Source organism: Poecilia latipinna, unplaced genomic scaffold, assembly GCF_001443285.1.
Source record: "Poecilia latipinna isolate Pla-1442-1.1 unplaced genomic scaffold, P_latipinna-1.0 Scaffold2494, whole genome shotgun sequence".
Taxonomy (NCBI): Eukaryota; Metazoa; Chordata; class Actinopteri; order Cyprinodontiformes; family Poeciliidae; genus Poecilia; species Poecilia latipinna.
This window is the reverse complement of record NW_015115110.1, coordinates 48,106-55,248: the sequence shown is the minus strand read 5'-3', so window position 1 is coordinate 55,248 and position 7,143 is coordinate 48,106. Positions and strand designations below refer to the sequence as shown.

Here is a 7,143-nt window from a genome sequence, read left to right as displayed (position 1 = left end):
AAACATAAATTAGACTAAATTAGAAAACAAAATGCACAGAATCTAGATAGGTTTTGATTTCTCTCAATACATGAGATCAGTGGTTCAAAAACTTTTCAGCTTCTGTCTCCCAGAATAATGACCATTTCAAGTTGACACATTATATTGACATACAAAACTCACACTTCCATTTATGGAGCTCCAATGAACATTTTTTTTATTTTATTTTTTTGTACAATATTTATATTTCAATCAAGATTTTTTTTTTTTTACATTTTAATTTGACTTCTGCCAATGATTTTAAGAATCTCTGATGGTTTGTGATCCACAGCAGAGATACAACCACAAATGTTTTGCAGGTTAAATACCATCATCAAGGCATTTTACAGAACTCACATAGTTAGAGCAGCACACATTATTTAAATTGTTTTATGTATCCTTTATTATCATTTTATATATACAGTGCTGGTAAAAATGAAGACCACTGCACTGAACCCCATTGAAAACCTAATTCTTATTCAGAAATATTGCTTTCTGAATTATTCCTGAATTAAAATACTAGTATTGTTGTTTCTAAATCAATATGAAATGGATCATAGTTTTTTACCAAATACAAAAGAGAACTCCTACAATCACTAAAATCTGAACTATTGTGTGAAAACATAGAACTATATTTGATTGAGGTTTAGGTGAGTATGCAAAAAGGCGCAGAAAAATATTTATATTTCAAGGCTTGTTAAAATCAGTCTAATCACTTATGTTAGGTTTTGTAAAGATATCCGTCCAAACACCCATCTGTCCATCCATTCTAATGTGTTTAATTGGTTGTTTCATCAGTTTTCCACATTTAAATATCTGCAATCAATCAATCCATCCATCCATTCTTGTCTATACCAGCTTATCGTTGTAGGGTGCCCAGGGATCTGGTAAATATCTCTAGCGGTTATTGGGTGGGAGGCAGAGTTATCATAACTCAATTGCTACCTTCTATATTCATATTATATTCATATTTAGAACCAAAATGCACAGAATCTAGAAATTTAAGCCTTGGATTGGTTGGGATCTTTAATTTTTTTTCTGAGTAAAGCAGCACTAGAATTTATTGGATCACCAACATTCCAATAGCATTCCTTGAGGAAACCAACACAAACTCTGCATTTCCCAAGGTTTCCTTTGAAAATTCCTCACTAACATCGACTACTCCAGCCTGAATGAAGGCTGAAGGTAGCCTGCAGCATGTTCATGCAACATGCTACAGGCTGCTGGTGTGAGTGTGACCGCTGGTCTGGAGCTAGTACATTTGGAGGCACCTTAAAGTGCGGTAATTAGGCAGTCGGTCGCGTAGCTGTTCTTGCAAGAAATCTTGTCAGGCAGATACCTGCTCTCCAATTATCCAGGCAGAACGCGCAGCCGCTGAAGGGGAAGGACCGGCGAGCGCTTGGTGGATGTGCTGCGTAGTGAGCCGGTCAACTGAAGGAGTGTGTGTTAATAATGACCTGGGGCCCAACCTGCTGTCGCCAACAGTAACTTGTGACTCAGTGCCTTTGTTCGCCCTGTAACATCTGGCTCTGACCGAAGGGGCCGGGAGTGTGTTTGAAACGAGTTCAAGCCAAATGCTCAAACAGTGTTTGTGTGCATGTGCATGAGGGTAGCGAGGCTAGCACAGCGAGGACTAAGTCGCGAGGAGTTGATCATCGTCGTGGAAACCTCTGAGGGGCAGGGGAGAAATAGGGCTGGAAGCCCCTTCTGTCAGCTGGGCTCGCCAATGCTTCCCCTCGACTGCCCTCACACATTAACACACACACGCACGCACACACACACACTCACAAAGTCCCACCGGAGATTAAGGTCTGAGCGCGAGCAGAACAATACCCCGATGTGTGTTTGCAGAGCCGTGGCTAATTGTGTTTATTTGCTGCTCAAGTTGAGACTGTCAGGACAGTGGAGGTGTGTGCGCGTGCGTGTGTTTCTGGAGGCAAGGGAAACGAGAAAAAACGACAGAGGGAGGCTAGCACAAGGACAGAAAAGCAAACGTGTGTTTAGTTGTGTTTTCATAGGGACAAGAGGAACAGAGTGAGGCCATGCAGGTAATCCTCATTATCATGTGGAAGTGTTCATTTGTGAGGCGAGTGAGCACTGATACGTGTGAGGTGAGGTGACCGTTTAGAGGAGGGGGTGGGGGTGAAAGGGACTCATACATCTGCCTGGCCTTGCACGCATTACACAGTAAGATGCACTTGCAACGGTCCTTGGAAACACACACACACGCACACACACATGTTTGTGTTGCTATCTTTGTGGGGACTTTCCATTGACTTACATTCATTTCTACAGCCTAAACCTTACCTCTACCCTTTTCCTAACCCTAACCATCACATACCTAACCCTAGCCCTAACCAAAACTCAATTCATACCTTAGTCCTAACTCTGACCCCATACCCAAAAGCAGGGTTTCCCCTTGTGGGGGTATTACAAACAAACACGCACACAAACACACGCACACACACACACAATGTACGAGCACATGCTGTCTGGCATCGCGCATGAATTAGCTGCTCATGCTTACATAGCACTTAGAGAAATTAGAGCCCTGTTTGCCTTCATCTTGGAAAAACATGCAATCATGCTAATAAAAGTTACTTTCCACTGAAACTATCTGAAAGGACGGATTTTCAATTATCATGTGTTTGCTGCTTGCCTTTGCCAGCAGTCATTCTTAAAATACTTTAAAAATGAGGTTATGTTTTGACATTTTTAATTGTAAAAAAAAATTATTCTGGCCTGTTTTGACTTATGAATATTTAGTACCAATTTCAGTAATCCTGAAAATTTAAATTCATTCAGATTAATGAACAGAGCAGACGTTCTGTCAAATCTAAAAGTAGAATATCATTTTGAAGGAGGTTTATCTTGATTAAACCACAGTTAGTTTGTTCCAGAGAGAACGAACACCACAGTGAAGTCTGAACAATCTGAATAACAATTCCAGTTGCTGAATCTGGTAAAGAATTTGAAAGTTGAGTCGATGTGTGCACAGGTAATCTGTTTGACGTTGCTATTTGGACATTAACAGCAGACATTAATCCAGTCAGAAAGTTTGAGATAGTTTAGAAAGTAAAGTGATTTCTTAGGTTAATATGTAATCAGGTTAACATTTCCTACCTTGTTTCTTGATGTGGATATGGAGGTAGTTACAGGAATAGTTACTAGAACTGGAGCGTGTCAAGGTTTAGAAGGTTTTAGATTAATTTCAAAAGTACTGAAATCAGTCAGTGGAAATGTAGGAACACAGAATAACTAACTGTAATCTTGTTTTCACTGTGTTCACCTCCAGCATCAGCTTGCTGTCTACATATATACATTCCTAATTATGTCAAATAATGTAACTCTAAAATATGATGCCTTGATCCTTGGTCAAGCTGGAACTTTCAGATTTGATCTGCAGCACTGTTTTACCTTTTTTATGAATGGACTCAGTGTGGCTGTTTGTCTTTAAAAACCGAACAATAGGGGCCAATTGTTGGTGCTGTACTCCTAGTGAGACAAAAAAAATGAAAGCGGAGGCAATCAATGGCAAATAATGTCATCTTGGAAGGTCATACCTGGACCTTTCTGCTCTGTCGATACGATCACACGACCCCACGCACACACACATCATAATTACAGCAAAATAATAAAATACTCACTAGCCATCGGACGCTTGTAGAACATTTCTAATGATAAAATGACAAGCGCATGCAAACTGCAATAATAAACTTGCACTTTGTCTCTCTGTGCTCGCCTCACATGTGAACTCTGCAGGTTCCTAAGCGGTATTCAACCTCCCCGCCTGGCCACGCTGCAGTCTCCCCAACGCTAAGTGTCCCTTTCTCCTCCCTGCCCAGGGTGAGAGAAGGAGAAAATAAACAACCAAACAGACAAACAGCAAGAGCCACTTAGAGCCACTTAAAGCCAAGGCTCCTTCCCACAGCGAAGCACTTCCCTAGGGCTACTGATGTCACCCCGCCACTGTGGGAGAGAGAAGAAGCAGCAACAAAAAAAGCTCAGAGAGAGAGAGATCGAACAGAAGACTGAAAGGAGGACAGATACAGAGGTGCAGGAGGAAAGAAAAGTTTAAGAGGAGAGGAAATGGGAGATGGAGAGCTGAAAGGATTGGGCTCAATGAGGGAATGTGTCACGTCAGTTCTCCTCTTGACTAACTCAGAAGGTGAGGAAGATTCACTCTTATGACCACTGACAGTTACCTGTGGAGACGAGGGAAAGCCCTGCTAATGAGTTAAGACACTACTCGTCCCTGCTGTGTTCTTTACTGAAGTAAAAAATTTAATTTCTCTAAGAATAGAGAAATTATTATTTTTTACAGAAGAACCACAAACATATTTCACTGCAATTCATCGACTGAGTCCCAGTATGTATCTGTTCTATGAAGACGTCAGAGAAGTCAATGGCTTTCCATTACAAATGTGCAAATCTTTGACATTCTGCTAATGTCAACAAGATACAGCTTTGCAATTGTGGTGTTTCAATCAAATAAGAAATAAAATGAAATCACAATGAATAAGTTTGTTCAGTTATTACAAATCAAGGCAGTGATGGACGTAAAAAGTCATAATTTATCAATGGCGTTCATCATCTGTCAGTCAATCAGAGATCTTGGCGTCTTATTTAGGCATTGGAGGGACAAGCCCCGCCTAGCTGGGAGCAGCTATGCTGTGTTTTGAGGAAATTGTAGTCAGCCATTTTACAGAAGAGCTATGGATTCAACATGTTGGAATGACACAACTTTTTATGAACTGTGATGCTGTGAGAGCTTTGGTGGAGCTCTGGTGGTTTTTCATACATTGTATGAAAAAAAAATCATCGTCCTCCAACTACTTCTTGTCATCTTTTTCGTGGTTTTCACCAGTGGTAACATCTGGCTATTGATCATGTGACTCATGTGACGTGGAAAAAGTGTGTTCATTGCAGTTTTGCACACAGATGAGAAAAAAACTTCATCCCAGCGCAAAAACTTTTTATCAAAGAATGTATTTTTTTCAAAGTTGCCATATTTCCATTTGTAATTTCAATTTACGCTATTTTAAATCTAATGGAAACACAGCTAAAGACTTAACGGGATTGAATGGTCTTCTCTGAACCACAGTCTTTTCACTAGTTGCTTTTATGAACCGAATTGGCCGGATACTACAACTGTTACCAGGATCAAACTGGAACAAAAGAAAACAAGGCAACAAATAAAGTAGATGGTGCTCCGGTGAGACGAGGGCAAAGTTGAAGATTGAACACACCATCCCCATGAATAAACATGGTGATGGCAGTATCATGATGTAGAGATGGTTTTATTTCACGAGGAGAGTCGTGAGCTGAATGGAGGACAACCCTAGAAGAAAACCTGGAACAGAGCTACAAAGAATATCCATGCTAGAGTGGACCAGTCAAAATCCAACAAGACAAGTTTTAAGTAGCTTCTCTTTCTTATTCAAATATTTAATCTGTGTTCCCTTTTCATAGTTTTCCTGGTATTCCATCCTTTGCTGTCTTGATTTGCACTCTTTGTACTCAACCTATTTTTTTTTGCCTCTCCCTCTTCTTCCCCCTCTTTATCCCCCTGACTGTGATCTCAAAGGTCATCTCTCCCCTGAGAGTGCTGTTTATCTGAACCGCTCCCCTCTTTCTGACATTCACCTACTTGGAGGGAGAGGAAAAAATAGGGAAAGAATAATTCTCTTGTCTTTTTACTCATAAAATGTGAGTTTTCTACCAGAAAGAGAAGATCTGTTTGGGATTTAAAGGCATTTTTAATCTTCCAAAAAGAAATCCATCCTACAAAAACTTTCTAATGTTTACTGAAGAGATCATTTTAAAATGGCCTTGGGAAAGACTCATCATATGTGTGCATCATTCATCTTATTTATCAACACTTTAAAGACAAGACGGCTCTTTTCCTTGGAGTATAAAAATGCCACAACACGGATGTTTTTCAAAAGTTGTATTTTAAAAAAAGAAGCCAAAAGACGAGCAGATTGTCTGAGCAGCTTCCTGGACTCTGCTGCCACTAAACAAGGCTAACAGTGCGTGTTTATGTTGAGCGTTATGCATGCTGATGGTGACCCGGCCCCCTACATGGCTCCCCACCCCTCAGGGCTTCCCCTCCCAGGGTTAGGGCAGCAGGATGAGGTCACACAGACAAATCCAGACCCCCGCTCCATGGAGGCCTGCCCATGGCCATCAGGATCCATTACCAGGAGGTAACGGACACACTGCTGCCACAGGAGCACCGTCTTTCCTTCACACACATCACACACAAACACACAGGCGCGCACGCAGACACAGACGCACACACACTTAAATAATTAGTAACCCGTAATAGAAACATTGCATTTCCTTACTTACATATATTTACATCTAACATTTTAATTTGTGTGATTAAATGTAATACTACAGATCCATAAGTACATGTATGTTGAAGTTCACACATGCACACACACACCTGATACTGACTCAGGCCATCAGCAGCTAGCTACAGAGGTCCTTACTTCAAATGGACATTCTCAGAGGGACTGACCTTCTGGGAGACGGTGGGGTGTGTGTGTGTGTGTGTTTTTAGATGTGTGTATTTTGTGACTGCAAACTTGTCAAAATTTTGGGACGGTAAAGTATAACTAACAAAAACAATTGTGAACAATGTTCTTTATAATGTAGACCATCTTTTGGGTTTCTTTTCAGAAGCATCTCTTCATAGTTTACTGAAGGTTGTGGGAAGACCTTTTCAGATCTATCCACAACTTCTCAGGGCTTTGTGATGGCCACAACAAAGCACTGACTTTGTTGTCTTTAAGCCACATTGTAAGCTGTTTGTCTGGATGCTTAGGGTGGATGTTGGGTAAGTCACATTTGGGATGGCACAAGCGTCCCTGTTTTTCCTCTGAATGTAACAATGGATATTATGGCTGAACAGTTTCATCAGTCCACAGGACATGTCTCAGAAAATAGATATTTGTATCAGACAATGCTGATACATGAGAAGCCGATCCGCTCTATCTCTGCGAAGGTCTGAAAATCAGCCACTGATGCCCTGAGAGAGAACTGATTGTGAAGTTAACTAGTCACTAAATTAGTCCCAACAAAAAAAACCTGTAGCAGTGAAAATCGGAATTGGTAGGT

The 7,143-nt window shown here is 40.8% G+C and overlaps 1 long non-coding RNA gene across 1 annotated transcript in view; it reads right to left on the bottom strand.

Annotated features, from left to right (window-relative positions):
- LOC106938048 (uncharacterized) overlaps positions 1 to 5,099 on the bottom strand; it is a 25,585-nt gene extending 20,486 nt beyond the window's left edge. The window contains exon 1 of the long non-coding RNA XR_001422519.1: positions 5,089 to 5,099. This is a non-coding gene — a long non-coding RNA (uncharacterized LOC106938048). The remainder of the gene's footprint in view (positions 1 to 5,088) is intronic.
- Positions 5,100 to 7,143: the final 2,044 nt, after the last annotated feature.